This window comes from Lissotriton vulgaris, chromosome 5 (genome assembly GCF_964263255.1).
Source record: "Lissotriton vulgaris chromosome 5, aLisVul1.2, whole genome shotgun sequence".
NCBI lineage: Eukaryota > Metazoa > Chordata > Amphibia > Caudata > Salamandridae > Lissotriton > Lissotriton vulgaris.
The window spans coordinates 1,121,847,014-1,121,869,105 of NC_141693.1; the positions used below are offsets into that span (position 1 = coordinate 1,121,847,014).

Sequence of the window (22,092 nt, forward strand, 5' to 3'; positions counted from 1 at the left end):
GCTCTCTAAATTAACTAATGAGTAACAGCGAACGTAAAAGGGGCAGTCCTCGTGGGAGGATACTAAAGTCCAAAAGGAGGGACTGCTAAGTGTATTCACCTATGAAAAGTCAGCATTTGTAAAGGAAAGCAGGAGGAACTAATGAAAAAGATGGGCATTTTTTGAAGCTCATATCCTCAATACTGCATGTTTCTTCGAGACAGAGCATGCAGCGCATGAGCTGACTAGACAAGACCTAAAAATGACAGAATGGGCAACACATTCAGCAGTCTGACCCCTGCTCCAACCTACACCTCTATCTATAGTATTATGCTCAACTCACTGGCATCAGCAGTTCTAAAATAAAGAGAAACACTGCTAGTGATGCTGCCTAATCAGGAGAGCGATTTCAAGGTACAAACACTGATTTCTTTGATTTTTTTTTTTACGTGAAGCAACTTAGAAAAACTGGATCGACATCATGTGTATTTTAAAATGTCGCTATATCTTTTATCTCCTTTCGGAAATGAAAATTGCTATTTTCCTCCTTATAAAGGGCATTTTACTTCCAACGCCCAGAATCAAATTCAGTACACACACTTCAAAAACGTCTATGCAGCCCAGGTAGCAGGATATGACAAGACAAAAGGAAGTAGGTCATGAGTAAGGCTGAAGTATTCTCCAGTGTTCCGTACCATGCTGCTAAAAAACAAGATAATGTTCTTGACCTACAAAGGACAAAAGGACGACAAATCTCAAAACAGGTTTGTGCCCGGCTTGGAAAAGGCTGTGATGCAGCTCAATGAGGCTATGGGCCAGATGTACGAAGGCTTTTAGCAATCGCAAATTGAAACTCGTGCCGTTTGAGACCGCTAAACAGCTTTTACACATGTACTAACCCTATTTTGGGAGTACATTACTTATTATCAACTCATAAAATAGGGTTTGAGAGTCGTTATTTGGAAGGGGCTAACAAGGACATCCTTTCCTAATAGAGAGTCGCAAGGGCACGTAGAATTATTTTGCAACAGAAATGCAGTAGCAAAACAATTGCAGTTTACCGCCTACTTCAAGTAGGTGGTAGACCAGGTGTAAACTGGCAGCGAAAACATTTTTAAGAGCAAGCAGTCATGCCTACTCTTAAACAAGCAAGTGCAATGCAATGAAATAGGTCTTGCAGTGCTGAAAGTTTGAGCTATTGGCGTTGCTAATAATAATGCAACGCCAATAGGTCAAACTTTCAATATTGCTAGAGCTATTGCATTGCAAATGGATCGCGGCACTCAAAAGAAATAGAAGACATAAAATCTACTTCTTTACTTTTGAAGCAATCGTGGCACCCGCGCTTTAGCGTAAGATGTTTAAAGCTAAAGCGCAGGTCCGTGATTGTAACAAAAGTAATCAAATAGAAAAAAATGGTGGCTGCAAGCTTTTTTTCTATTTGTTACAATGGCGGCACCCTCACTTAGACTTTGAACATCTTAAACTAAAGCACGACGCCGCAATTGCTTTAAAGGTAAAGAAATAGAAAAGAAATAAAACAACTCTATTTCTTTCCTTTTCAAGCAATCGTGACACCCGCGCTTTACCTTAAGATGTTTAAAGCTAAGGATGCGGGTGGCACCATTGTACGAAAAGTAAACCGAAAGAAAAAGGAATTTGGTCACTTCAGCGATTGCAAAAAAAAAGGGCGCCCGCCATTAATAATGCATTAAAAAAAAGTGTCATGTCTGCAACAGCAGGCAGGAGAATGGCACTTAAGAAAATAGTGGTGGAGGTTATAATTAAAAGGTACAGAGTAGCAGGACATGTAACAGGGGGTGTCCTCATAGGAGGTAACAGGAAGAGAAAAGGTGGTACTAAGGAGAAACTACTAAGCCTATTGACCAATGAAAAGCCACCATTTTCAAAGGACAGTAACAGCAACCAATTAAAACAATGGGTGGAAAGTGGGCAGAGATTCAGGCTTATATTCTGAATACAACATGTCTAGAAGAGACAGTGCAAGCGCTGCCTAAGCGAGACCTAAAAAGGAAACAAATATTTAATCTTTCTTTTAGGAAAAACATCCCATTTTCGTTTAAGGAAAAAGGGCTGCACTTCAACAACAAAAAAGTTGCTTTATTTAAAACCAAACAGACATTTTGGCCTGCTGTACCTAGCAGGCCATCACCCCTGTGTTATTGGCGGGTCACAAATTGCGACCTACCTCATGAATATTGATGAGGCAGGTCATTTGCGACCCCATTGGGAATTGCTAATGTTTCTGAGACACTTAAGCACATTTCATTTTTCAAGTCTTTAATTGAGTAATAAAATTTAGCAATGAGAGACTTGTTAAATGAAATGGTCGTACATCTGGCCCTAAGTGGCTGAAAAAGTGCTATTTAATATATAGGTGTATGTACCTTTTGACATTTAAAGCACAAATCTTGTTGAGGAATAACAAAGGGCTTTACCTATGGTGAGGTGGTAAAGGAGTCAAAATCTCGATTCAGGAAATAGAGTATCTTCTGTGCTGGAAGAAGGTCTGCAGTAGACGGGACACGTCTGGTTAGTGGTTGTCCCAGATTCTAGATTCAAACCGGACAAAAGGTTGCCTGTAGGGCTTTTTGTATGCATTGTTAAGTTCTAGTCCACGGCTGTGTTTCAGGCATTAGCATACAGAGGGCAAGGATTCACGCAATATCCTATGTTCAACCACAAAAGGCATAAATTACACTATCTCTGTGGGATGCAACTAAAAGCCCATCTCCTGCTAAAAATATTAAATAAAGTCAGTTTGCTTCTTTTCTAGATCGAGTTTTTACTTTTCTCCTTGTTATCTTTACCTAAAGGTATTCTATACATCTTAATGGTGCCCGTTAGAACTGGGATTTCTGGTTGGCTAAGGCTTTCGCCAAAGCCAGGCAGAAACCACCATTCTAGTCAAGGCAAGGGAGTCACACGCAAAGATAACCCCTGCTCACCCCCTTGGTAGCTTGGCATGAGCAGACAGGCTTATCCCAGAGGCAATGTGTAAAGCATTTGCACAAGCACACAACAGCAACATCCTAGGCACACCACAAAAGGAACTCCACACAAGGTTATATAAAAATAACTTTTGTATTGTCAAAACACATCAGATAGTAATCACACAATATACATTGTGCCAACTGGCATGGGCAATATTCACAAGGGATTATTTACAACAGGACTGGGCCACATGGGCCACTGTCAGAATCAACACATAGCAGAAATAGCACTTCTAGAACATAGAATAAGTGTAACACAAAATAACAATTATAGGTCGCAACCAGTAACCACTGGTATAAGGTAGGTACACACTACGCAATACTAATAACCATAGGCCTAGATCACGCGTGGACACATAACCTCCCTAGTATAAACTATACTAGGCAAAACACAACCACCTAAAAATAAAATACATTTAGGGGTATAGGTCAGAAGCATTACACATGATGCATAGAAACATTCAGAGGTGTAGGTTAGACACATAGGGCATAAAACACCAGAGGTGTCACATGCATAATGGCATAGCACATTACGCATAACTCACATTTGGGCCTAACAGGTAAAATACAGTAGGCAATCTCCTCACTAGTCTAAACACATTAGACTCTGCCTCCTAAGAATAAATCATATTTAGGGGCGTAACTCACAGAGTGAAAACATCTCACTAGCATAAACCTACATAGGTAAAATAATCTCACAATCACATTGTGCAAACATCACCTTAGGCAATTACTATCATAAACATAGTAAAATCACATTGCGCAAAAATCACATTAGGGCCTTGCCGCCCACCCACATACCAGCCCCCTGGTCAACTGGCCATCCAACAAGGAGACTCAAGAGCCCTGTGACCAGAATGTCAGGGCGTGCTGCCAATGCAGCGTCAGCCAGGGGTGCGCCACCGGAGCAAACCTAAACGTTGCAGCTGCCCACTACTTGCTAGGCAGCTGGGAGCAACAACAGGGCCTAAACGTTGCAGCTGGCACTAAGTGCTGCGCAGCTGTAGAAGGCCTGGCACCACTGTGCCATCTCTGTCCCTCACAGGGACTCTCTCTCCCTTGGCGCCTAAACGGTGCAGCTGCCCACTAATCGCTGGGCAGCTGGAGACACAACTGCGGCAGGGGCTCTCACTAGCCCCTAGAACAAATCTGCGCCATCTGTTGGAGCCCCACAGGCTCTGAAACTCTGCGCACGTTGGAGCCACACAGGCTCTGACACAACACATGCCCCCAAATGTTGGAATCCCCCCTCTGGGGACTCGTGATCAAAAGAAATGCCCCCTAAATACTGTGGAGCGTTGTGAGGGACATGGGCCTTTTAAATAAAGTGTGCCCCAGCATTGGAGTCATCCGAGACTCTGTAAAACCGTTGGGGCGGACCGCTGCCATCCGGGGCTACCCTGACTGCACCACCGTCACAGTGCCTTTCTCCGGCACCAACAGTAGCCCCCCATGGAGCCACACGGGGCTCAGCTGGATGCTGCCAATACACGAGGAGCAGCCCACTGCCAAACGGGGCTGCTCCAACTTGCGCCCTCAACAGGCAACACAACAGCCGCCCGGAGCTTCCCGCCTACCCCCAGCCCTTCAACACTCACCGGGCTGGTCGGGTGTGGCTCTGCTTCACTCGCTGCTTCCTCTCCTCTCCTCTCCGGCCGCACTTCCTGGTTGGCGGCCCCGGGGCTCTCCACAGCTACGGGAGCCCCGAGCCGAGGGAGCACGTCACTTCTTCTCTCTGGCTGGAGGAGGCGGCAATCGCAGGGCTACCCTCTCCGCATGGGAGCCCCGCGTCCAGGCGCTCACGCCGGCCCCTTCACCCAGTCCCCCATCTCGGGACCGGGGCTTCTCATCGGCACTCGAGGAAGAGGGGTGGGCTCCCGACCTCTCTCTCGCAAGCTTCCTCTTCCGTCCACGGCCCCGCCGACAACCAGGCAGGCTGCTGACAGGGCGGCCATTATTTAAAACGGCTCGGGCCGCGACGGTGAAACAAAGGGGCATAACGAGGGGTGGGCACCCTCGGTTGTAAAAATAAAAGTAGAAACAGGTTGCCTCCCTGGGCAGGGACCAGGGAGGCAAGCCTTCCCTGGGCCCAAGCAGCAGCACGCCCCTGGTAGGTTCAAGTCAGAAACAAGAACATTTTGTAAGGGGACACAGCCCCTTTTTATCCAGTAAAATCCTTCGTCTAGCAGGGTGCAGGCAATGTGAGAACCAGCTACAACTGGTTATAGGGAACTCCTTTCTCTGGCCAGACTAGGGACATCAGACGCACCACAGGGGATGGAGCCAGCATTGTGTCGGGAAAACCCAGCCCTATTCAGGTCCCAGGTGCACCCCTCCCCTCACATCAGCATGCTAATCTCTCCACTCACCACAGGGCAGACCCATCCAGACTCTTAGAGGCAGGCTCACCAGCCAATCACATGCCAACACACTCACTACACACGCACACCCATGTCTAGAAGTGGCACTTCCACACTAGACACAATCATGCTGCATACATCATTGAGCAGCATTCAATCTCACGAGTTCGTACATACCAAACTCGACCCTGCACTCCCCACACATTAGGAACGGTCACGGTCACGGACACACACACACACACACACACACACACACACACACAAACACACACACACACAGGTACGCGCACACACACACACACACACACACACACACACACACACACACACACACACAGAAAAAGTGCGCAGAGACCTAAAATCACCAACACCAGGTTACAGAAACAGGCTAGGCAAAAGCAAAACGTTTCTGGGTGAACCTGCCAAAAAGGTTCAGGTCCAACAGGGCCTTCTTATGTCTCAGTTTCATATAGTTTTAGCTCTCTGTTGGTAATACCTATTGTTTCCAATACCGAACATATACCTAAAGTGGGATTTTGGATCAGTACCTTGCTCATGATTGGATATCTTTGTTGTTCATCACACTTTCCTGTGGCAGTGACACAGTATTCTATTGGCCACATTCCCGGTTGGTTTCTAACTGTGAAGTTTGAACAAGCTGCTGCACTGAACGATTATAAAGACCTGGGCTCTGAATTTAATAACTTACTGCTACTCATACCACCATTGGTGGACAGGCACCATGCACTCTTTCTTGTGGGACAATCCGACAAATACTGACCTTCCTGAGACTATAGGTAAGATTGAATCAAAGAAAGCTGTGATTCAACTGCTGCCAGGCTGATGGACAGCATCCAGCCCTGCTTGCATCTACACTGAAGGGGAAAAGCGGAGAGTCCTCAGGCCTGATCCGATTCCATTCTCCTACACCTAAAGGCCAGTCTTTCCACTGTTGACCATAAACCCGACTCGGTCACCATGCGATTAGTTATGCTGACAGAAAGGATCAATAGACAAAATGTCAGAATAGATGCTGATGAGAGGCGGATCTCAGACCAGCAGAATCACTCCTCAACAACCGAGAAAGTGCTGAAGATGGAAAAGCTGATAAAAGTGATTGTTGCAAAAAATTAAGTACTTGAAGCCCAATCGCGTAAAAATATTTGGGAGAAGCAAAGTCAACAAATATGGGGAAACGAAAGGAGCACATGGACTCCTTGCTAATAACATTTTTTGGTAAAGAGAAATTCTCAACTGCCTTTCCTGTGGAGCACGCTCACTGTTCCCTGGGCCCCAGACCCCCATGGGAGCTCCACCACGACCTATAGTGGCCTAGATTCTCAGTTTTCAAGATTGTGATGCGATCCTTTGGCTGGCTTGAATAAATGTTTACCACTGATAATTACTCAGGCCTCATCCTAGTCCATTCGTTATTTTGTACACAATGCCACCTCAGTTTGGACCCAGCTATATGGAAATCAGTCTTGACTGTTTCAACAGCGAACAGCCTAGCCTGAACTGCCAATTGTTGTTGCAACTGACGCCCCAAGTGCGACAGGTATGCCCAGACGAGGATCCCATGCTCACTGTGCCACTGGAATCAAGCGATGAAGAGCCCTGATCACGGTTAAACCCACCTAGATTGCTTGTGTTCTGATTCAGGGAAGACCTGGCTTGAAAGTTTTAGCTGAACTGTTATAATAAGGAGCAGGGGCAAGGCTGATTTGAATATGGCTGAGTCCAAACTGAGGCAGCATGGTGGGTAAAAAATGATGGAATGGGAGGCTGACATGAGCGATTTCCAATGGCTGAGATTGATTCAAGAATTCCATCCATCAGCTTTTGTTGTTATTGTTAAACAAGCCCATTACGCTAGTTTAAGTCACTCACTGCAGCTATTGAGAGACTGGCGGGTGGGAGAGCCCCGACTTGGACACTGTTCAAGTTTAGTTCTATAAGACTTTCAAGCAACTACCAGCTCTTCAATACCTCAGTAGTTTGAGGAGGCGGCAAAGAGAGGAGTCTTTCAGCCCTCAATGCGAGAGGCCATTATCACCCTACTTCTAAAGTAAAAAAAAGATCCAAGCAATTGTGCTTTTTTTTATCACCCCTCTCTCACAGTTAACCATTGAAAAAGATTTTTGGTAAGGTATTAGCTGCCAGAATGTCCCTATTAATGGAGAAGTGGATTTTGACAGTTCAGTTGGGCTTTGTCCCGCATACCTCATAGATGCATGACTATTATCCTCCATACTCTTTTCTCAGTTATATATTACATATATGCACGGGGGAGGCCACTGTGGCTCTACTGGACACGTAAAAAGCATAGGGGCATCCTTAATTGCCACACTGTTCAGATACGGTATAGCAATTTCTTTCCTAAAATTGAAAATACTTCTATAAACAAAAAAACTTGCTAGGATTCAGACCAATGGATTGACCTCACAATCTTTTGACATAACAAGGAGGATTCTGCAGAAAAGCTCGCTGTCCTTCCTGCTGTCTATTCTGGCCATAGAACCTCTTTCCAGACACTTAAAGGAATATCTTGTGCAGAGAGGGTTGTCCTTTCGGACTGGACAGCTTCTCCTCTCTATGCATCGTGATGACATCCTCCTTGGCCAGGAATCCTGTAGTTAATATGGAACTTCTGAGCCGCAAGGTCATATGGGTTGATAGGTTTTTGGGAGGTATCCTCAACTGGGACTGGGCTGTTCCCACTCACTTTGTGAATTTGTAAACCTGACTTGAAGGATCAGATACACTGGGTTGAGGACTCCATGAGGTACTGGAGGGTGATTTTACACCAAGAGGCAAGGGAGCTGCTCGGCCTGAATTGCGGCAAAGCGGTTGAGAGACTGACACAGCAGCTTGGATTCAGTTTCCTTCCCAATGAGGGCCAAACTGCACTTATAAAAAGGATTGTTTTTCCAAGATTACGTTTCCTAAATATCTGTGTCCACTTAAACAGGATTTCTTTCAGACCCTTAGATCCCACTACATCCTAAAATCAACTGGAATACATTAATGATGCATTATGGGAGGGGTGGTGTCAAGCTGCCAGATCTAGAGAGCTGGGGACTCATTTTCTCCATTTATGGCATCATCCTGATTGCCAAATCTCTTACCTAGTCTCATGGAGAGACCCTATCAGTTTGTTGCTGCCTACAGGCTGCCTACACCTAGTAGTGAAATTTGCACTGTGGTCGCAACATGCTGGGCTTGGAGGTGTTTGGGCTAGAGGCTGGGGACTGCCTAACTATACTCCCCTGCCACTGCCATTGGCCAGTAACCCTACACACCACTATAGAGCATCGGATTCTGGACACCATGGCTAAGTTGAGGATGTCAGAGTTGGGGCATTTATACATTGATGGGGAACTTATTAATCTAGAGCAGGCGCATTTGAGGGAGGTATTATCTGCTCTGGGCGTCTTCTTGTATCATAGTTCAAAGTACATAGCTAGAGAACGAATACCTGGGTTCCCCTCAGAGCCACAGGAGCTCACACACTTGTCTCAAATCATGAAATCACAGGCAGCCACTAGATGGCTGTCCATGATGTATTTGATGGTCTTAGAAGAGTAAGCTCTTGTTCCAACACATTATAGATGGGTGCTGGAGGAAGACTTGAAATCAAACTCACTGACACAATATGGGGCCACTGCTGTATGCAAATCACTTTGGTCACTCCTAACCACAGGTAAATGTTACTGCATTATTAATATTTATGTTCTGCATACTGCACACCACAAAAGCAAGCTAAAGTTGACCCAAGCAGGCCGCACACTAGTCCTCATTGTGTAACGGAACAGGATGACTTCTTACATTTGGTCTGTTCGTTTATTGTTGTGCTGAACTATTGGAGTCGGGTTTTTGATTGTGTACCACAGTTTGTTTGCTTTGTAGAGCTCATGCCGGCTCTACTGCAGCCTGAAGACGAGGCCTTTGACTGGGTTTGCCTGCCGATGCATCCCCTTAGAGGTGGGGGTGGGTGGGTGGCCTATCGAATGAATGGGAGTCCGGTACTCACACACAAAGTCAGGAAAAAGCCCAGTATGTATTCCGAGATGCCGGGCTGATTTATCTGGCCTGTAATGCTAGGGCAGAATAAATAGAATGTGGAATAACGGATACCTGTCTAGCTGTGCGAAACATAAAAGGGATTGACTATCGCTTTTGCCTATGTGTTTATAGGGTCTGTGCTGCTTGATCTGATATACTGATTGCTATATCACTGAGTTACATACTGTTTGTTATACTGTACTGTGTCCTTACACTGCCATCTGATATTTCAGTCTATGAATTGTCGTTTGATGTTTGTTTTTTCCAATTAAAAAGAAAGCAAAAATAACAGACAATTTGACTATTTCAGGGAGGCCACTAACATTATGCATACAAAGCAGGCACGTTTTAATTGTCTTTTCTATTTTAAATACCCATTCTAAGGTAGTGCTAGGGGTGCAAGCGCACACCAATAGGAGGCATCTTTGAACGAGATTCATAAAAAATATAATAAAATGTGCTCTCCCCCCAAACCTCTTCCAATGAAATGCTAATCCCCCCAGAAGGCTTCAAAAGCAGGCACTGACAAAGTTGCTTTCCAGGTTTCCAAGGTCACTCAAAGTATGGATCATGCCTATAATGCAGGATGAGTCAATTAGTATTTGTTCTGGAATATGGTGCTGAAACTGGGTGGATAAGAAAATCAGTGCCAACAGCCTTACTGCCCACATGATGTTTGAAAGGGACAGCTTAAACACTTAAGCTTTCCCATTCCAGCATACGTGTGCAAAAGTTGGCCACATAATGAAGGCAAGGGCAACTAAGATCTGTTAATGCTTTCAGAAAAGATCAATAATGCTTAAGAAATGCAGAGCAAACTCGCCTATAAAACTTGCCACAGACTTTTGAAAATCTCAATGGTCTTCCTCTTGTTAACTTTTACGATACCATTGCTTTAAGGTCAGTTAAGCACTCATTATTGCCTTTTCTCACTAACAGAGCAAAATGGGGATTATGTAAGGGGGGGTCATTGTTGCATGTGTAGCAGAGTATTCAAACTGCAGGAGGCTTTTTGTCTATGCAAAATTCACTTCCCAAAGAGATCAGGAGCAATGTTCTCCTTTCTAAGAAACCCAAGCAGCTTGACCAAGAAAATTCGAACTATTTCTGTGGCTTGGATTAACTAGCACTATACACTTAGTGTGCACATTTACAATAGTCATTGCCAGACTAACTAAATTCTCTAATTATCATCATCATCATCACCATTAAATCAGCAGTAGTTTCCATAAATTCAGTGCATTTGTACAAACAATGGCAATTCAATACAACTCCCTGGTTAAGTTCTGAATCCATTTTTACAAACAATACCAGAACACTTCACCACCTTGATCTTACGTAGTAATGCAGATATGCATTTTCTCTGCTCTCCACAATATGCAGTCACTGTCAGAACAATAAATCCCCCTATCACGTTATCGCAAAAGGACTTTCCAAAAGCTCCTGAGCACTTTTATAAAGATAGCCAATGCACTACAACAACTCATCGTGCCTGTTAAATGTGTACGGGCAATACTCCAGCTCCTAGATGAGTCGTGGTCTCTGCAGGGCACTGGATCGAATAGAAAAGATACCAGGATGTGACCTGCACTTACCCATTGGCCAATGGAGTATCCCAGAAATGTAGAGGGATTAAAATTATCCCTAAAGTCCATAGCGGGACATCTACTACTTGGCATGAAACTGAAAACTGTACTTTTGTGCTGTCATTCCGAGAAGGTCAGTGCTAAAAGATCACTTACTTATGGTGAAGCTGAGCTATTCAAATTAAAGGCTATTTATGTAGGAGTTTAATAAAGCAGTGTGATTACGTTCAAATACGTATTCTTATTAAACCTTCAAAATGACAATCTAGAGCAGTCACATTTGACAACCCTCAGACGCAATGCTGAGGTTATCAAAACTCCATGGAATAGTCAAGACTATTGTCTTTTTTTGCAGCAGCCCTGACAGACTTGGGATTCAAAACTGTAAGAAAGTACATTCTTTTAGCCAGTTGTAAGGGCTTGCCTATTAAACTCTAGAACTCAAAACTGTCCTGTGTGCTGTGCATAGCCCACTGACCGGTAGAAAGGATGTAGGTAGGAATCCTGCTCAATTTTGCATCCTCGCCTAGTCCATGACTGTCTGGTTGATATGTTTAGTAATGACCTAGATCATATATAGGACATAGTATTTTAAACCGACGATGATGTAGGAGTGATCTATACCTCAGAAAGCGTGAATAGGTAAAGTATTCTCTAATCTGTCAAATAAAACAAGCCTACAGACTACCGGTGGGATTGTGTTGCTAAAATTACTACCAAAATGACCCTGATTTTATCTTTCAAGTTCATATACGTCTCTACTCAGCCTCAGTTTGCATGTGCGATACTTGCAAATGAGTGTTTGTACTACACGTCAACAATTCAAGTGTAGCTCACAAGTGGCCATCTACTATTTCCCCCACCACCCCAAAGAAAATTCTACTTGCATCCCTTTGACTTCCACTTACTAATACCAAATCTGCCATGCAGCAAATTTCTCTCAATTGGTACACGACGGCCTCTTGCACTCTAAATGCTCCCCGTCGGCAGCCACAAATGCTGCTGAACTCATACTACAAATGATACTCCTCCACTTGCAACCCAGATGATCCCACATATATCCCAAACACTTGAAGCAAAATTGCACTCCCATCTGCATTCAAAATGTTCCGCTCACCCAGAGGTTGAACTGGGTGGGATCTAAGGGGCACAAGGTACCCCACACTTATTAAAATGTAAGCAAAACAGTTACCCTACATTTTGTGAAAAGACAACCATCCTGGGGGTGGTTAATTCTGATATTTGAAATGCTTCAGCTGAAGTATCAATGTTACAGACAGGAGAAACCCGTAAACCCAGTCGAGACCTGGGTGAATCACAGTATCAAAAGCGTCGTAATGGGTCACAATAGAGAAAAAATAATTCATACCTTAATTATAGGGAGATTGGAAAGAACATAGGTACCAAAAACGGTCTATGCAATTGTATTTTTTAGAGCCAAAAACACACTTTGGATAGCAGCATCAAATTTATTTAAAGACTGTGTTACATGCATAGTGAACACATTGTGCTTGTGAAATGACAAAATACAGCTCAAGTGAAACAAGTGCATGTGAAGAAAATAGGCAGCATACGGAAATTATTCACTTATCACTATGCATGAATATTTTTGTACAAAATATAATTTTCACTGAATTAAACCATAAATTATAGTCCGTAAAATGGCTGCTGTTTGTCGACTGCGTTTCTACTTTCATGTACTGAGGTCATAATCAGGAAAATATTTACACAAAATAATGTTGACACTGTTCTTTCAATAGTGTTTTCGCCTCTAAAAACAATTGCATTGACAATTTTTGGTGCAGTAGGTGGCTTTTCTGTTCTCCCAATACTTAAGTTATTATGAATTATTATTTTCTCAGCTGAAGTATCAGGCAGGGTCTCTGCTGTGCTGTGAAAATGAACGCAGGCAGACAATTAAAGAGGAAACAATCCTTCTGGTCAGGGCGCCCACTGCCTGAAAGAAAGTGAGCAACTGGTTAATCTGCAAGTGTTAAAGGGTGCTCGGAAGCCAGTATTCACTTTAATTGATGGAGTCACTTGAAGCTTGCCAATTGACACAGGTTTATTCTTCACTTTCAGTGGTAGTGCAAGTTACACGCTGGGCTGGGCAGTGAAAAGTGTGCTTTTAAGGGACAGTTATATGCTTTAAAAAATGCACAGGCTAGGTATTACAGTCTGGGTATTACTAAAATCTATATTTATATTAAATCGTTTGCTCATTTTGTGGCACTCTTATCTTATATTGTGTGTAATGAAAGTTTTAAAAAAAACTCACATATTTCCAGTGCTTTCTGTCACAATCTGGAAGCTTATAGCAGTAAAAATACACAAATCACTATTCTCCACTGCACCAACCAATATTCGATTCTGTGCCTCTATGGTTACACACACAACGACCTCTAAGGTGCATTAACTAATAGAGGTTTCTTGATGTGCCATAATGTACTTCCCACAGATTATTAACTTGCATTTGTGTTTCATTTACGCTGCACGTTATATCGGAAGGTGAAAAATCCCCTCAAAACTAGTCTTTTTTTTTTTCCAGTCACACCTTTGACCCTACCCCTATTGCATGTAGCATCAACGTCTCCATACTTTTATTTATGCACTTCGACTGCTGCTCCTGCTGCCGCACAAAATGCCTCCCCCCCCAAGCCTCAGGACGAGGCCAGAGGTACCAACGGACAGAGCGGGGCCTCCTATCCCTGAGCCGGTGCCAGGAGAGGTGAGGCTTACTCCCTAGATTACTGGGGAAAGAATCCCTTGAAAACATCTGGCACAACTGGACTGTGAGTACTTGTTGCCTGCAGAACTCTTGCCAGATTAAATACTGGGTAATATTTGGTACCTAATAGATTATGTTTCATCTTTGAATCACTTCTAGAAATCACTTTTTCATTTTGCAGAAGTGTAAAACTAAGATCTGGTCCTGATGAAAGCTAAGCAGGGGAGTTGCCCCTGATTACAGCAGAAACATGTCGACCACTTTATCACCTTCTTAGGGCAGTTATTATATTGCACTGCCTTACACTTCAGTTTTAATCTTGACCCCATGGTTCATTTCCCAATAAAGTTTCCCTAGAACATGGTAGTCAATTTTACTTCACTATTTTTCTCACATCTTTTACACTGCAAATTATTATTTTTTCTTTGAGCCCTCACACCATCTTTCCCACTGTACTTTGGAGGTCGGATCCGCCTGGGTGGTCCTGGATGATTGGAGAATAAACACACAATTCATCAGGTGTGTCTCCTCATCTGAACCGGGACCCCAAAACTAATCCCAGATGACGAGACTCCGCCACATGGGTGGGCCGATGGATTTCATTTCCACTGTTTCGCACACTCTTTTCTAACTCTCATGCATTCTTCTTTTCTACTTATAGAGATCAGTCTTCTGCAGAGACCCCAAAAGCCTTTCTTTCTTATTAAACTGTCTAAACTGGGGGTTTGGGCTATGAGCGGTCTTTAAATATTCTCACCCCTTGGACCCTCCCCCAACCTTTTTGTGTTATATGCCGCACAAAATGCCCTATCACCAACCATTCACAATTCATATGCCACTATTGTTCCCCAAACTCCAAAGTCACCAGCGCTCCCGATTACAAATACTCAAACATTATTTGCTCCCTCAACAGATGCCCATGGGTGTAGGAAGTATGGGGGATTTATCCCCACCAGATTTTGGAGAGGAGGGGACATGGGGGATAAGTGTCGGAGGACGCAGGTGATAAAACAAGCATTTACAATGTAATAGGTCTCGCGTTATTAAAGTTTGAGCTATTGGCATTGTAAATGACAATGTCTTTTATTCATTTGTTTTTAAAACCTGCAAAGGGTGCATAAACATGCCCTTTGAGAGTATAGTCCTTGCTTACGATGAGCAAGGCTGGCAGTAAAAGAGTGCCAGCCTTGCTTCTCATAAGCATGGACTCTAAGTACAAAGTGCTTGTTTACGCACCGATGCAAATAAATAAAAGGCATTGTCATTTACAATGCCAATAGCTCAAACTTTAATAATGCGAGACCTATTGCATTGTAAATGCTTGTTTTGATTTCCTGTGGATGATAGCTCTCTCCAAGCACCACAGCATTTCCTTACTCCTCCCCAAAGCCATCTTTCACTGTTTGTCCCATTTGAGATGGGCACCATCTTCCCTAAATCCGTATTGAGGTAAATAGGATGACTTCAAATATTTTGCTAAAGGTGCATTACAAGCCTTAATTAAATAATTGTTTGCATATTTGGCTAGTAAAACAAAAGAGAAAATAAATAAAGGAAGAATGTGCTCACAGTGAACTGTTAAGCAGTTCAGACCTTTTGAGGGAGCCTCCCGGATCACACTGGCGGACCTGATCTTAACCCCTTCGATGCTCAGCTCGTCATCAGCCACGGTGGTCGTGTGCGGATGACGAGCTGAGCTCGTCATGTAACACGGCTTTTGGAAAAAAGCCGCGCAGTGGAAAAATAACCGCCGCAGCGATGCGGTTAAAGGCTCTGCTGTGTTTGGCTCAGGCTTGGAGCGGTCTGAAAGTGGGGCTGTGCACGTCAAAGAGCGAGGCTCCCTGTAAACTTCTAGAACTCAATAAGCCCTGTAGAAATGCACAGAAATATAGTAATTCTGTCTGTAGGGTGAAAAGCAGCACTCTTTGCCTCTTTATACCCAAACTAGTAATGCATTGTAGGCGCCAAAAAAACCCTACAATGAAAACGAGCACTGGCCAACATGTGTAGTAAAAACTCTGTGCATAAGAGCTTTCACCTACAGCTGGCATGAGAGCTGGACGGGAGACTCTGGTGGGGTTGTTGGCAGAGGCCTGTGCCAGTGGTGACCAATTGAAGTCTGAAAGGTTGTGCAAGGGGGTTGTCCAAGAGATACAACCCCAGTGTAGATGCAATCATAGAAAGCCAGGGCAGGGTTTTCTTTTAGAATGACTGTTAAACAACCATACTGAATAGTTGAATTCAGTCTTAAGTTTGTAAAGCCCTCATAATAAAAACGAAATTGAGTGAAACTAAAGGAAAAGAGCACTGGCAGTCATGGTTGTGTTTCAAAACTCAGTTCCCTTTTTGAAACTAGTGGGTTTTGTGATGTTTGGATTCTGTTTGTGGAGCAGCTTTTTGGGGCCTTACTGATTTCAGCCAGTATCATATGTGAAATAGTAACTGGAGCAGCATTTGTTTTTTTTTTGGTATTGTTCTGTATGTGCAAGTGCCCATCTATATAGACATCCCGGTTACTGGTGTGATTTAGTATTTCATATTTTAGTGTTTTTACATTTGTTGTATTCTCCACACAATTACATGGGTTGGGGTTCTGACTTCTCGGTTATGGGGAATCAGGGAGTTTGCTTAGGTTCTACTAAGGATGCCTGGATGCGAGAACCCTTTAGCAACCTGGTGTTGAGTCCCTAGGCAGGCCTATGTCCTCTGAATGCAAGATAAAAGCCTTTCAAATTGGATTACGTTTAAGAGCTGTTCAAAGAAAACCCGTAAAACGTGTCTACGCTGTCCCTTCAGATGTTACTGCATATCACTCTGCTAGCCTTTCCATTCTCGAGAGACCATGCTCTTCTAGGAGGGTTGAACAGGGCAAAGTTTCATTCAGCAAGAGACCTACCAATTAATCAATCAACCAAGTAACTTTATTCAATCCAGTTAGGCGACAAGGATAATGAAAGTACAATACATATTAAAATACAGCAACGGGTTAAAATACACAGTACATTACCGGTCAATAAAATACAGTGAGGGATTAAAATACAACGTATATATTACAAACCTTAGACAGCATGGCTTCAGGTCTGGCTATTCTTCGACAAACGGAATTTAGTTAATTAGTGCCACTAACCATAGTAGTGAACACAGTGCAAATTCAAATATCTCCATTGCCAGCATGATCCCCAAGGTATAAATGGTTATAAATTGGTTGCAGATAAACAACTACCAGACTCATAAGAGAAATGACAAGCGAAGTGGTGTGAGCGCGCGCAGCTCACCTCAGCGGCACGGCCGCCTGGGATTGGAGGCTGCTGGAGCGCGAGATGGGCGCGCGGGCAAAGAGTTGTGCGGGGTGGTACACGGGCAGCCGGAGCCTCAGAAAGACGTGTGGGTGGAACGGGGCGTAGTGGCGCCTCCCGCCAGCAGCCATGGCGCGGGGCCAGGTGCGAGACCTAAAAAGAGCGGGCCGAGTCGGAGAGCGTGGGCTAAGGGCCATGCATCAGAAGGGCACTTAGGTGAGAGCGTGACCTGAAACGCTGGAGGGAGGAGGGGAAAGCGGCAGGAGGGGGGGGGTGAGTGTGTGTGTGTGTGTGTGTGTGTGTGTGTGTGTGAGGGGAGAGAGACACAGAGACAGAGACAGAGACAGAGACAGAGACAGGTTTGGGTGTACTGGCTGGGGGTCGGCTGGTGCGTGTTTCTTGCCGCAAGCAGCTGCCTTGCCTAGACTGAAGGGGGGACAGGAGATGTGCAACGTGGTGAGCGCGCGCGTGTCCCGATCCGATCAGCCTGCAGCCTGCGCGTACCCATCTCCTGTCCCCCCTTTAAGCCCTTGAAAGCATAGCCGACGGCTATAGGTCTCGCTGCGACACCGCTTCGCGCGGCGTCGATGGTGCAAGACCTAAAAAATGAAAGCGCAATTCTTCTGTTCGCAGCGCTTTGGATCGTTAAAACAGTGCCTATAACGGCCCTGCTTTTGACCAGCCAACCTGCCTTCAGTTAGGGTCTGATTTAGAAGGTGGGTATTTCGCCTGCGCTGAGGACAAATTCCTGAGGCTAGATGTAGATCGTTTTTTTTCCAGGTTGGGGGCAGGCTCCCCACTTAGCACAAACTGTTGGCGAGTCATTGTCATTCAATATAGAATTACAATTAACAACTGAGCAGGCACGGCATGTGGTGCGTCTCCTCCTATCCTGGGCCAAGAGCACAGAAAGGAGGTCTCTGCTGAGTAGGAGAGTTCACACACCCCTGGCAAATGGTGCTGGGGCTATATTAGGAATTATTTGATAAGGTGATGCATCTTTTTTATGCAACCCACCTCAAACACAGAAATTCACATTAAAGGAAACATGTTCCTTACCTGTTTATTCTAGAATTGCCACTTAATGGATGTGCATTGCCAACAGATACCTTAAACAGTGTTTGCTCTGCCTTAGTGCTACTACATTCTAGCCTTTCAATTACATAAGTACAGCAAGAGGCTCCCAGGAATGCATTTCGAATTTATCAAAACAGACAAAATGTTTAATCATGTTCTCCTTTTCGAGGGAGGGAAAGAGCTTTCAGACCTAACAAGTAAAACTGAAAGTGTTTATGGCCTGCAGTTTAATAGTTAATAAATCACTCTGATTTAAGTGCTTTATACTGTGGTGTGTTGGCAAGGTAGGACTGGTATGTAGGGCAACCTGGCAGTGCCAGAAGGGCTGGTCCAACAGGTCAGTATTTAACCACTTTTATGGTCTGCTGGCCTGGTTTTCACAGTTGATTTTCCTGATATTACCATAAACATTTCTTGCAGCAAAAGCATGTGGTCTGCCATTCAGAGGCCAATGAAATTATGCGATTGTGCATCCACAGCGTTTTTAGAATAATTATTCATTTGCAACATAATGCATCATCTGCTACATAATCTGCAGATGTTTAGGGAAATAAATTGCTTGTACCTCAAACAGTTCAAAAGTTACTAAAAATGCACCAACATGTTGCCACCCAGTATAAGGCCCTTTTTGCGAAAGTTGACTGGTCACCTGTTTATTGCTGTATATAGATATTAAACTGGTACTAATGAGGCGCAACCAATGCCCAATGTTACAAAGTGTAAAAGTTGACAACACAATGAAATAATACTATTACATTTTCCGCATTACACGGAGTGATTTGCTTCTTTTTTTTTTTTTACACATAATTTCTCAACTCTGCCACATAATTCCAGTGACCCTGGCTATACCGTGCAAAACATCTTTGCAGTGTGTCTTTACATGCGCAGTCCTGCCCAAATTTACAAATGTTGGCCGCTTTTTTAGCTACCCGATTCGCTACTGAGGAAAATTTTATCTTGATGCCTGGGTCTGCTTTTTGTCCCCGTCTGACCCTGCCTCCAGTACTTATGACTACCCTGTTGGTCACGTAATGAGGCTGCTGTCACGAAGTACCACCCAAAAAGAAACAGCAGTGCAATTTTGAGCATACGGAAACTTAGGAACTGAGATCCAGAGAACAAAGTGGAGACAGGGTCAAAGATGTGACTACAAAGAGATTGCCCCCCACACCAACCTATTTTGGCAGAACCAGAGAAAAACTGTCACTTTCTATCCTACACCTTCCCTGGACCTCCCTTTGCAATTCAGTAGCCCCAGCAAGGCACATACATTTTCTATCAACACATGCCCAGGGCTAACCCCACTGCTCTCCAGCAACCTTTAAAAGGAACAAGCAGATTGGCCCATACGATCTCACTCTTTCCCAACATACACCATATTGGCATGTAATACGGCTCCTCCTTTCCTGACTGCTCCACTTCATGATTCACAGGCATGACTTCACCACTCCATTTGTGAGCAACATGGAGGTGCTGCCTTCTCCGATTACCCCAGTCTCTGAGAAGAAAAAGGACCATAGAAAAGACTATGGGCCAGATGTAGGTCGCCAATTACCGGTCGGTAACGGCCGACCGGTAATTGGTGATTGAGATGTAGGGGCCATTATTTTACTGAATCTGTAAATTTACCGATTCTGTAAAATACCGAATCAGTAATTTTACCGAATTTGGTAAATCAAGATGTAGGTGGCACTGCACAGAGTGCCAAAGGCCATTAAGAGTCGGTATTTTACCACCCAATCCTATTGGGTGGTACACTACCGAATTCAGGTGTGCATGCACATCTGTGCATGCACACCTGTGCCATGTGACACACAGACATGCCCTTAGGGCATGTCTGTGTGCCACATGGCACACAAGCCTGCACTTGGGGTGCTAGAGGGTGTCAAAGTGCCACCCCAAGCACCCTTGCTGGATTCTGTATTTACCTACCGAATCGGTATTTCCCATTGATTCCTATGGGCAATACCGATTCGGTATTTACCGAATCGGTAAATACCGAATCTTACAGATTCGGTAATTCAAAATAAAAAATTACCTACATCTCCCTCCTTCTAATTTAGCGATTCATAAATACCGATTCGGTATGATTCGGTATTTATGAGTCGGTAAATTAGATTTACCTACATCTGGCCCTATATCTGTTTCAAGGCTCCCAGCTCCAAGTAAAGCTCAGACACATTTTATGAGGGATCTCTATCTACCTCTGTTGCCTCTCTGATTTAAGCCATATTTAGTACATGTTTTGTTTAGTATCCAACAAGTATTCTCATCCACTTCAGAGGACTTTGACACAAGAAGTTTGTATTATAAGCACCATAAATCGAGTTAGGAGAGCTACCTGATTCTCAAAATACATTATGCTGTATTTTATCTAATGGAGAGTACGTGGCATTATGCCCAGAAATGTTGACTTTGGAACTGGGGAACTAGGTTCAAGTTTTGGTGTCAGCTCAGCATCCTGTGATTCTGGGCAAAAACTGCTTAATCTTCTTGTGCCAAAATAAATAAAAATGAATGTGATCTTGTGTAATGCAACTGGCGCTGATGCAAGTTCCTGCTATATAAATCTACAAAACAACAACTCCCTCCCAAACAAAAACAATGAATCACTTCAAGCAATGTTCTCGCATCCTAATAGAACATAAAATGATGGGGGTTCATATTATACGAATCCAGGAGGACTTTCGAAGGATGCAAAGCAGATCAAATACTTTCGAAGGATGAAAAGCAGATCCGGCATGGATTGAAACCATGACCTCCAGGTTGCGTTTGGCCTTTGGCAGCAGATGTCTTGACTCTCTGAGCTACCGTACATTAAGATGTGTTTGATAAAACCACACCTGAACTCTATGTGAAAATAGCTTATTTCAATATCATTATTTCACTTCAGAACTCGGTTTTTACAGGTTTATAGGAGCCCGGGCGTTAAGACCGCGGGCGATTTGTTTTGGGTCCCCGAAACTAACCCTGTACCCCACAGAAATCTAGTGTCTCCTACGACCCTGCAGATGCCGGGCATGTTCTGGAAAAGTTCTCAACACTTACACTAAACACGCATTCAACTTGTACTCCAAAAGCCTTCTCCGGTATCCGGGACGATCCCTTCTCAGTCCTTACTCTTCTGCAGCGCACACACTGAGGCCCGCTACAACCAACCCCCCCCCCCCCTCTCCCCCCTTTCATGCCCCTGAAAATTCCCACCAGCTCAGTCGTGTATCCCTGGTTTCACATTCATCCTAGATGACGTTCCATTTTGAATTCTCTTAACTCCGAAATAATCCCACGCACAAAGTGCATTAATATGCCTGGTGCTTCTGCAACAGCTCGAACGTTCACATGGCATGACCCGTGCACCCAAGGTGTCATCGCGCAATGTGCCCTCGAGTGCAGTTGGCATGTCCTGCTAATCAACACCGCCACCCCTCCATTGTCACCTCCAATGTCCCTGAAAGGATGCTCTCTTACTACACAAGCTGCTTCCCCCAGTGAGCTAGGGTCCAGGCACAGTACCTGTACGCTGGTTCCCTCTGTTCAAGCACTCCGTGCCCTCTTTTTCGTCGGCTAGGCTTTCGCTTGCTCCTCCTGCCCAGTGAGGACACTCCCGGCACATGCACCGCACACCCTCCACATGCACAAGCAGCAAGTCGCTCACCATTCTGCCGCAGCCCCCAGCAGCTGCTCCAGCTCGAAGACGCGCCCACAAGGGGCGTCGCTCCTGCGTGGCTCTGTCTCGCAGTACAGCCTTGCCAATTAGTATGGAAAAACACTATAGTGCAGGGTGGCGGCCATCTTTAAATTATATTTACTTGTATTCAGTAAACGGAGAGTATGTACACTGCAATGAAGTTATAGGATTCTAATACTGAAAAACGCAATCTCAGTATTAAAGCTAATATTGTCAATTAGATTCTTATTAAAACAGTTATACTGCTAGTTATTCTGATTGAATGATTGCTCCAATTTAATTCGCTACAACAATACATT

At 44.3% G+C, this 22,092-nt stretch overlaps 1 protein-coding gene across 2 annotated transcripts in view; it reads right to left on the minus strand.

Annotated features, from left to right (window-relative positions):
• Positions 1 to 21,796, minus strand: part of GPAM (glycerol-3-phosphate acyltransferase, mitochondrial) — a 232,522-nt gene extending 210,726 nt beyond the window's left edge. The window contains exon 1 of one of the 2 annotated variants that reach the window (XM_086922788.1): positions 21,619 to 21,790. The gene's annotated coding sequence lies outside the window, so the exon portion shown is untranslated. Of the gene's footprint in view, positions 1 to 21,618 lie in introns of both variants that reach the window. The other variant, XM_086922787.1, reaches the window with a different exon arrangement.
• Positions 21,797 to 22,092: the final 296 nt, after the last annotated feature.